Source organism: Stegostoma tigrinum, chromosome 15, assembly GCF_030684315.1.
Source record: "Stegostoma tigrinum isolate sSteTig4 chromosome 15, sSteTig4.hap1, whole genome shotgun sequence".
Lineage (NCBI taxonomy): Eukaryota > Metazoa > Chordata > Chondrichthyes > Orectolobiformes > Stegostomatidae > Stegostoma > Stegostoma tigrinum.
Genome location: NC_081368.1, coordinates 23,218,170 through 23,229,193, shown reverse-complemented (window position 1 = coordinate 23,229,193; position 11,024 = coordinate 23,218,170). Strand labels below are relative to the sequence as shown.

Here is an 11,024-nt window from a genome sequence, read left to right as displayed (position 1 = left end):
CACTGGGAAATCAGAAGATTCGGAAGGCTACAAAAACAAACAGAGGATAACAAAGAGCGCAATAAGGAAGGAGAGGATCAAATATGAAGGTAGGCTAGCTAGCAATATTAGAAATGACAGTAAAAGCTTCTTTCAACACATAAGAAACAAACAAAAGGCAAAAGTAGATATTGGGCCACTTCAAATTGATGCTGGAAGGCTAGTGATGGGAGATAAGGAAATAGCTGAAGAACTTAATAAGTACTTTGCGTCAGTCTTCAGAGTGGAAGACATGAGTAGTATGCTAACAATTAGGGAGTGTCGGGGGAAGAGTTGAGTCTGGTAGGCATTACAAAAGAGAAAGTGCTAGAAAAGCTAAAAGGTCTAAAAATTGATAAATCTCCTGGTCCTAATGGGCTACATCCTAGAGTTCTGAGGGAGGTGGCTGAGGAAATAGCGGATGCTTTGGATGTGATCTTTCAAAAGTCACTGGAGTCAGGGAAAGTCCCAGATTATTGGAAAATTGCTGTTGTAACCCCCTTGTTTAAGAAAGGATCAAGGCAAAAGATGGAAAATTGTAGGCTGATTAGCTTAAACTCTGTTGTTGGTAAAATTCTAGAATCTATTGTCAAGGATGAGATTTCTAAATTCCTGGAAGTGCAGGGTCAGCTTAGAACAAGTCAGCATGGATTTAGTAAGGGGAGGTCGTGCCTGACAAACCTGTTAGAATTCTTTGAAGAGGTAACAAGTATGTTAGACCAGGGAAATCCAGTAGATGTTATATATCTAGACTTCCAAAAGGCCTTTGATACGGTGCCTCACGGGAGGCTGCTGAGCAAGGTGAGGGCCCATGGTGTTCGAGGTGAGCTACTGGCTTGGATTGAGGATTGGCTGTCTGACAGAAGGCTGAGAGTTGGGATGAAAGGCTCTTTTTCAGATTGGCAACCGGTGACGAGTGGTGTCCCACAGGGTTCAGTGTTGGGGCTGCAGCTGTTCAACTTATATATTAACGATCTGGATGAAGGGACTGGGGGCATTCTGGCAAAGTTTGCCGATGATACGAAGATAGGTGGACAGGCAGGTAGTACTGAGGAGGTGGGGAAGCTGCAGAAAGATTTAGACAGTTCAGGAGTGTGGTCCAGGAAATGGCTGATGAAATTCAACGTGAGCAAATGTGAGGTTTTGCACTTTGGAAAAAAGAATACAGGCATGGACTATTTTCTAAATGGTGAGAAAATTCGTAAAGCAGAAGTACAAAGGGATCTGGGAGTGTTGGTCCAGGATTCTCCAAAAGTTAACTTGCAGGTAGAGTGTGTGATTAAGAAAGCGAATGTAATGTTGTCGTTTATCTCAAGAGGGTTGGAATATAAAAGCAGCGATGTGCTTCTGAGACTTTATAAAGCTCTAGTTAGTCCCCATTTAGAATACTGTGTCCAACTTTGGGCCCCACACGTCAGGAAGGACATACTAGCCCTGGACCGTGTCCAGCGGAGATTCACATGGATGATCCCTGGAATGGTAGGTTTAACACATGATGAACGGCTAAGGATCCTGGGTTTGTATTCATCAGAGCTTAGAAGGTTGAGGGGAGATCAAATAGAAACTTACAAGATAAGGTATGGCTTAGAAGGGATGGATGCTGAGAAGTTGTTTCCGTTAGGCGGGGAGACTAGGACCCTTTGGCACAGCCTTAAAGTTAGAGGGGGTAAATTTAAAACTGAAATGAGACGACATTTCTTCAGCCAGAGAGCAGTGGGCTTGTGGAATTCGTTGCCATGAAGTGCAGTGGAGGCCGGGACGTTGGATGCCTTCAAGGCAGAGATTGACAAATTCTTGATCTCACACGGAATCAAGGGCAACGGGGAGAGTGCAGGGAAGTGGAGTTGAAATGCCCATCAGGCATGATTTAAATGGCAGAGTGGACTCGATGGGCCAAATGGCCTTACTTCCACTCCTATGTCTTATGGTCTTCTGGTCTTATGGAATGGGTGACATCTCTGGGCAGACCTTCACCAATATTGGGCTTAAAAAAATAGGAGCGAGAAAAATAAAAGCACAAGTAAGTGATTAGATGACAGTGATCTTGAGGGTTTAGTTACAGACAGCTATTAAAGGATAAATAACCAAGATGGGGTAGGATGTAGATGGGCCATGATTGAACTGGTGATGAAACTGGCTTGTGAGGCAAAACTGTCTATCCCTTTACTATGTTCGTTTTGAATGACTGTGTTTCAAACAGATTGGAAAACTGAGCAAGGTAGGCGAGCCATGATTTTGAGATACCTAGAATGAGTGACTTCAAGAAGTGTGTTTTATTTCAGGACATAAAAGTGCAGGGAGATGAAATACTGTGTGGAACCACATATTGAACTTGCAAGGGACAGGGAAGTTATCCACTGAAATAGTGACCAGAAGTAATATTGAAGAAAAAGTTAAAGATGTTTGTGATGGGAGGTTGGAAGTTGAGAGGAGCTAGAAAGTGAAATGTTTCCAGCTGATTTTCTTGCAAGCTTTCATGGGTCCAGGATGCTGCTACAAAAACAATAAAGAAATCTGATTTGTTGACAGTCATTATTTTGAAGTTTCTCTTGGTCACTAATCTGCCAGGATTCAAACTAAACAAATCCTAGTGTATGTAAAAACTATTGTCATCATGATACAATCCAGATCAGAAAGAGATTTCTAAAACAAAGACTCAGATTCTCATATAATTCCCTGGTGCCTCACAGCACATTCACTGCAGTGACAAGCTAAACATATGCAAATATCCCAGTTTGCTTTCTTTCCAAACATTAATGACCCAATCTTAGCTACACATAATAAACCCCCTTCTTTGGCTAAGGAGGGGAAAGGCACATCAAATTCCCATTTTATTACTTCACCATTCCTCCTGCTGGAAATTATGTTAGTGAGGATTTTGGCTGTGGACAGAGAAAGGCTCCCCTTTTTGTGAGGTCTTGGTGAGGATCCAGTAGGCTGTTATGGTCACAACCATGATGGAATCCCTGTGCAATTTCAAGGCAAGGCTTTTTCAGCATCTACTTTGGGAATGGCAATAAACCAACTCTTTAGCTCTTTAACTATGAAGGCTGATAGAAGAGTCACAATCTGCATATATGCTCATGGTGCAAAAATGTTCACAATAGTCACAAATCGAGAGACTAGGTGAGCCAAACTGATAGGATAGAGAATGTAAATCAAACCTACAGAATGAGCCTAAGCCCTACTCACTGTTTTGAAACTCAGCAGCACCATCTAAGAATTCAAGGCACATGTTTCTGGTTAGCTCACTGAACATGGCTCTGTATAAATCTCTCCATAGGGTATTCTCATCACTGAAATCCGACAATATTTTGGATCGACTTAGAAAGATTATAGGATATACATAGTTGGAATAGAATAGAAAATCAGACTGGAGACCATCGAAAATGAATGCTTGTTTATGAAACGTCTTAGCAGTGACCAAATAATAGTTCTAAGTAGGACTTTTTCAAATAGTGAAAATTTCTTACTCCTGCTGTAGACTTCGTTGTTTTGAATTTGGTTGCATTGATTCATCACATATGTTGAATTGTCTGTGAAGTTAATTGGGATGTCCTAAGCTCATGAAAGGTGCTGTATAATCATTATCTTTTCTTTCTTAATAGAACACGCCCAAAAGCATGGCCATGTTTCATAACATTATCGAGGCTCAGACATTGTTCTGTCATACAAGATTTTGTGACCTGGTGTTTCAAACTCTGTGGACCTTCTTTTTTTTAGATGAAGGGATGATTAGAGAATTATAGAATCTTACAGCACAGAAGGACATCATTTGGTCTGGTCTGTTGTACATGTGTCATCTCTTTGAGACATGAAATTACACAGAGCTATTGACGGATTCAATGAATGGACAAATGGGAGGTTGTCTCATGGAACGCAAGACAATAGACCAGGGAAAGAAGTCTGGAACTGAAAATCCAAAATGACTTGTGAATCAAAGCACATTGTTAATTGAAATGTTGCAAACAGGTACAGAAAATGATCAAAAAAGCTGACAGAATGCTGGCTCTTATTCCTAGAGAAATACAATTCAAGAGATCAGTAGTACAATTCGACAATACAAAGTCCTGGTTAGATCATAACGAGGGGGCCTTGGGCACCACACTTTAAAAGTATAAACATTTTCTAATGAATGTGTTCAGAGATCTCTGGAGCAAATGAGGCTTGAACCTGGCCCACCTGGCCCAAAGCTAGGGATGCTATCATTGTGTATGACTGCATCACAAGAGCCCTTGTTGAGATAGATAGATTCACTGACATATAGTGAATGTGTGGGTGTGGCCTTTCCTGTCAGGGGGTCTTTTGGTGGGTCAAAGGGTGCATGATAGGCAGTCCCCACACTGAAACTCACTGGGGTGGGTAATAGTTTCTCCCACTCAGATGCTTTTAAAATGCCAGGGGAAGTGGGGATGGAGCATTGACTTGGCCACTAAAGTGATCCAGTTGAACTCTGAGATGACAAGGTGTAGAGCTGGATGAACACAGCAGTCCAAGCAACATCAGAGGAGCAGGAAAGCTGATGTTTTGGGTCTAGACCCTTTTTCACAGTTGAACTCTGGAAATTTTCTGATGGATGGTCGAGGCCCAAAACGTCAGCATTCCTGCTCCAAAGATGCTGCTTGGCCTGCTGTGTTCATCCAGCTCCACACCTTGTTACCTCAGTTTTCAGTGCGATTTTGCCAGTCTCCCAGCCTGTCCTCTGTGGGCTACTAAAATCCAGCCAATGTTACTGTGATCCCACTTCCATGGAACTATTCCAGCAAATCCCTTCAGCAACCTTTTTTCTTGGTGATCACTTCCTCCCTAAAGTGTGATGGTCACATTTTGCCCACATCCTCGAGTGAAGAAAGGAAGGGTCGTAATGTATGAATTGTGGCCTAACTGGTAATTTAAAAAAGACTAGCATGCTATTCTTACTTTTATACTGAATAAAAGTGAGTATATTTAAAGCTGTAATACTTGGCACAGTTTTGTAACAGGCTTCTGAATTCTTTCTGCAACTTCCAAATACCTCTTTGAACATAGAACATAGAACAGTACAGCACAGAACAGGCCCTTCAGCCCACAATGTTGTGCCGACCATTGATCCTCATGTATGCACCCTCAAATTTCTGTGACCATATGCATGTCCAGCAGTCTCTTAAATGACCGCAATGACCTTGCTTCCACAACTGCTGCTGGCAACGCATTCCATGCTCTCACAACTCTCTGTGTAAAGAACCCGCCTCTGACATCCCCTCTATACTTCCCACCAACCAACTTAAAACTATGACCCGTCGTGCTAGCCATTTCTGCCCTGGGAAATAATCTCTGGCTATCAACTCTAACTATACCTCTCATTATCTTGTATACCTCAATTAGCTCCCCTCTCCTCCTCCTTTTTTCCCATGAAAAGACTGAAAAGACTTGGGCTGAAATAAAATCAGGGCTCGTCCGGGATTTGAACCCGGGACCTCTCGCACCCTAAGCGAGAATCATACCCCTAGACCAACGAGCCAACACGACAAAACAAATGTCTAAATATATCTATTTTAGTATTATTGTGCTATCCTGAAGTCACCATGATTGGTTCTGGGTTTTATAAATTTAAAGAATTAATTCTTATCCTCTCAAAAGGATAAATTAACATCCCCAAATAGGAAAACAGAATGCTTTCCTCCTGTAAAGAACTCTGAATTAACTCCATTAAATGTGATCAAGAAAGGCTGTCCCATTAAAGAACACAGTTATTTTCCCATGTGTCTGAGTTAACCCATCCTTTTAAATAAAAAGCTCCATTAGGATTGTGACTTTTTTCCACTTTAGCGAATTGCCTTGAATTGGTGGATTATGCTGGAGATGGTGAGCAGGATTCATCATCACTGCAATAACCCTCCACTCTCTGAAACACAGCCTTGTTGATATAAGCAGAACAGGTACAGCAGTAATGTTTTGTCCGAGAAAAACGGATGCTGCTGCAAGTTTTAATTGGTTCTTCCGTATAGAAACTACAGCGCCTCATTACCAGACTATGGGACTGACAGGGCTGTACAAGATACGTCCGTTTTTTTACCAAATAACACTGTGAATGTCCATCAAGAAGGGAGCTCACGGTTAAAAATTTGCTGCAGTTTATAAAAAAAACCCTGCCACTCTGACCTCCCCTCCCAACCCCGAAAGAAGTGTCCCGCTTTGAAGATGAGCAAAACTTCTATTTCCGCCTCACCGACCACATCGATCCGCTCCTCCCAAAATGAATTATCCGCTCCTATTATTTCAGTACCACTAACTTTAGTAATACTAGTGCCTTAACTTCACGGCTGGCTCGTTGGTCTAGGGGCATGATTCTCGGTTTGGGTCCGAGAGGTCCCGGGTTCAAATCCCGGACGAGCCCCGTTTTGTTAACAAGGTAAACGTTCATTTTTCATTTAAAGAACATTATTTTGGTAACCTTCTGAAAAAGAAAAAGCAGATCTCGCTTGCGATTTCAATCCTGGCCGCCCCAAGCGAATCGTACCATTGAACAACACGTTCCAGCAATTCTACTCTCAGCTCTACATTGCTTTTGCTCCGGGCTTGATTATCTTATTAAAAATTATAATGACTGGCCCGGAATGTTAGCTTCTGTGCCGCTATAGGGCTCCTTCGTTGTTATAATAATTCTCTAATTCTATGATTATCTTTACTGTTAATTCCGAATTTAACACATTGTGATAAAACCGTACGTAACGGTGTTCTATTGTTGCTGAGCAAAACGATAGGGAATTTGCACAACAAAGACCGACGCTATACTTTTTTGCGACAGCGCCTGCCACACGCCCTTTTTTTTACAAACCCTTTGTTAATTTGTTTAATATTCAATGCTGGTTTATGTTGCTAATCCATGGATTTTAATGCAACCGACTCGCCTTTTTTTTGGTCCAATGCATTTTAAATGTGTTTTTTTTCTGCATGTCTCAAGATGCACGTTTAAGACGCTGTACGCTCTTTTAAAAGGATAAAATGCTGGGTGCAGTCAGGAACCCAGGCAGCATATGCCTTGAGGAATCGTTGCTTTTATTCAAGGTGGCCATCTTTAATCAGACATGGCATATGTTGCATTTTTATCGTGACATTTTTCCCCTGTGACGTGTAGCAGCAGCTTTACTGCACTTCGTAGTTAATCGACTAATTATTGAAACAACTTAGACAAAGTAGCACGTTTAAAAAGGAAATTAACTTTGCATCTATATCCGCCTGTACAATTGGTTTATTTTTCCAAAATGAATAAAATCTTTGGGGGTGTTTACACCACTGGCACCTGAATTACGGATGTGTGCAACTCAAAGTTAATGTGAAAGTTTTCACCTACTCTGCAATATAAAGTGTGCCGAACCGGCAAATTACTGCAAAGGTGGGAAAACTCCCTATAAGAGCAGCGATAATGCAGCGTGGAGTTGGAGGAACACAACAGGCCCGGCAGCATTAGTAAGAGTAGGAAAAGCTGACGTTTCGGGTTCGGACGAAGCTCGGGCATGAGCCCCTCAGTTACGTTTCACGTTTTGGAGGAATGTGAAGTGATTTTATCTTTGAACAAAAAAAAATGAGCTTTGGGAATCTGAGTTTATCATAAAAATGTCTGGTCCTTCATAAAAGTGTTATCTTTCGTTGATTCTCATTAACTCTGTCACAGTATTTATCACTCACAACTCAATCATCTATATCAGACGCAGCACAGGTGTCGCCCCAAATGTATACATCGGCCTTGAAACATCTAACAGTAGTTTTAATATAATGTCTTTAACGTAGAAAATTAAATCTAAAGTGCATTACAGGAAGATAACGGGTATAAATGGACATCAATCCAAAGGAGAAAAAAATTGAAGTGTTCCCTATAATGTGAATAAAGGGTGTTATTTTAGGATACGTCAAAGGGGCGAGCGAAATGGAGAAGCAGAGAGGAAATCTCAGTTAAGGAGTTTCACAGCTGAAAGCGCAGCTATCGCACCAATGTGACAACAAAAGTAAGAGATAAATAGGGTGAAACTTGGAGAGTTAGAGGATGTTACAGAAACAGGGAAGGGTGAGACTATGGAAAGGGGTGAGAATATGGGGAGCATTCGGACTCGAAACCAGTGTAGATGAGCGAATACAGGGGTGCTGGGTAACCGGAACTTGGTGTGAGTTAGTGTGGGCAGCAGTTTTGAAGTACGTCAATGGGTTACCAACCAGAAGGGTAACAAAAAATGAGTAGGGATTTCAAGTGTAGATATGCTTAGCCAAGGCACAAACATTGTATTACAATGTAACGTTCTCTGTAATACCTTAAAGTATTCTATTACAGAGGTGCAAGCAGGTGGTGTTTGTGTTAAGGTGAAGGGTCAGAAGCTCAGCTCAAGGTCAAGTATGATAAGTTTAAAGCTGTAAACTCTGAGCCTACTGTTTAAATTGAAGTAATTTTTTGAATTTAATCCTATTTTCTCTTTTTAATTTCCCTCAAATTTGCTTCCCATTTTCAAACTCTCTTCAGTTGTGCTTTTAGTCACTTAATTTCTTCATTCTGTTTTTTTCTTACCATCTGCCTAGTTTCCATTACTTTAAAGAAACGAATTTTTTTTCTATATCAGTGAGGTCACTAATCAGTCACGTCATTTCAGTGTTAAAAGTCCAAGATTTTTCAATCACAGAATCAATCTTCTGACACTGGCAATCAGTTCGAAGATACAAAAGTTTAACTATTTGTCTTGCATTTCATTGACCAAAAATACGCACATTATTCTGGATATAATCTGATCAAAACAATACACGTTATGGCATATTGGCCCATGTCTTTGGCCTTTCACATAGATTTGCTTATTTCTGTCAAAACCGGCAAAAATGCCTTCCTACCGCTGCAAATCTTTCCAGGTGTACTCCTCTGTACATCGGTCCTCTCCTCCAAGTTATTTTGTGTCTCTTCTCCCTCCAAACGACAAGGGTGGTGGGTAACAGGAACTTGGTACGGTTAGCGTATGGGCAGCAGTTTTGAAGTAGGTCAGTGGGTTACTAACCAGAAGGGTAACAAAAAATGTGAGAAGCAGGGCCTTTATTTTTATTTTCTAGAATTCCTGGGCAAATTATTCCAATTTTTAACAGACACCTCTTCAAAATTTGCCTAATTATTTCATCAACTACCAACCCAAATATATTCTGCATCTATTTTGCAGAAATCATTGTCACTCAATTTCTCTTTCTGCGCTCTGTTAGCCATTCGAATTATTACGAATTTAATGATTATTATGTACCTTTGTTCCCATTCAAACCTCAAAGGTAATTTTCGGATACAGTCAGTAATGTTTAATACTTTGACAGTGTGCTACGTCTAGAGGGCGCTGTATTTCTCATGCGATATGCTTAATTAGAATCCCTGAAAATAGGAGGGAATTTTAAAACAGCAGTTCAATATCTATATTAAACAATAAGTGCAGAAAACAAAAGTGGCTATCCTAAAATCTGGAAAATTGCTTCCAGAATTAAATTGCACCCTATAGAAGAGATTTCTGTTCTGACCAATCCATTTTCCCTTCTGCACCACAGATTGAATTAGGATTGAACAGGATGTTAAGAAACATAGTGACCTTTAAAACCCGAGGCCTTTTGTCTGTATGAATTAATGTTACATTAAGTCTTAAAAATGCCCACTCAGAGACCTAGCAAAACCTAATAGGTGTTTAAAGGCCAATAGCTCAGATAAAATCCAGATGCAGTAAAAGCCAGATTTACACTGAAATCACAGTCACACATGGCTTGTTAGGGATTTCGATGGACCAAAAGTTCCATCAGATTTATAGCAAAATGAGAGTATCAAGGATGCAGCACTTGCAGATTTAAAAATTACTGAACAGCAGTGGGAGTGACTGTACATGTTTTATTTCCTACAATCGAAATAGAATTTTTGTCCTAAAATTATCCACACCTTCACATTCTTGTTGCATTGATCTTAACTCCTTTCCCTGAAACTAGGATTCATGAGACTTTCTGTTTTTGTTGGATATTTTGGATTACTGGAGGTGACTATTTCAGACCAGATAGAATTGCATGCCCTAAACATGAAGATTAAAGTAGATTTCATTGAGAATATAACCTCTACAGGTCATATAAACATACAAATAAGGAACAAGAATAGGCCACTTGGCTCCTCCCTCTGCCATTCAATAAGATCAAGGCTGATATGATTACTCCACATTCCCACCTACCTTCAAAGAACTTTCACAACACCTTTTGCTTATCAGGAATTATCCACCCCTTTGTTTTCACATTTTCAGGAAGAAAGTTCCAAAGACTCACAATGCTCTTGGAAGGGAAAAAAAATCCTTGTCTCTTCTTCAACAGGTGTCTCCTTATTTTGAAACTATGACCCCTGGTTCTAGATTCTCACAGAAAACATCCATTCTACATGCACCCTGTGAAAATCCTCAGGATCTTTAATCAAGTTGCCTCTTACATTTCTAATCTCCTGTGGATACAAACCTAACCTGTCTAAATTGTCCCTCATAAGACAACTCAGCCATTTGAGATATTAGTTTAGTGGACCTCTGAACTGCTTCACAACATTCACATCCTTCCTCAAATAAGGAAGTCAATACTCTACATAATGCCTATGTCCAGAAAGCCTGTCTATCATCTACAAAGTACAAGTCAGGAAAATGACAGAGCATTCTCTACTTGCCCAGATGAGGGTGGCACATATTCAACAAAACACGTCATCATTCAGGACAATCCAGCACCCCACTTATTGGCACCCCATCCATCAAAATGAACATTCACTTTTATAGATACACAGTGGCAGCAGTATATAACTTCTGCAAAATGCACTGCAGAAATTCATCAAGGTTCCTTTGTCAGCGCTTTCCAAATCCATGATGTCTACCATCCAGAACAACAAAGGTAGCAAATACATGGGAACTCCATCGCTTCAGAGATCCCACCTGAGCCCCTCACCAGCCTAACTATATCAGTTTTCCTTCACTATTGCTGGACTAAAATCCTGACATTCACTTATCAAC

The 11,024-nt window shown here is 40.6% G+C and overlaps 2 non-coding genes across 2 annotated transcripts; one reads left to right on the top strand and one right to left on the bottom strand.

Annotated features, from left to right (window-relative positions):
• Positions 1 to 5,446: 5,446 nt before the first annotated feature.
• Positions 5,447 to 5,518, bottom strand: trnap-agg (transfer RNA proline (anticodon AGG)). Its single transcript has one exon. It is a non-coding gene; the product is annotated as a tRNA-Pro (tRNA).
• Positions 5,519 to 6,322: 804 nt separating this feature from the next.
• trnap-ugg (transfer RNA proline (anticodon UGG)) lies at positions 6,323 to 6,394 on the top strand. The gene has a single exon. It is a non-coding gene; the product is annotated as a tRNA-Pro (tRNA).
• The last annotated feature ends 4,630 nt before the right edge of the window (positions 6,395 to 11,024 follow it).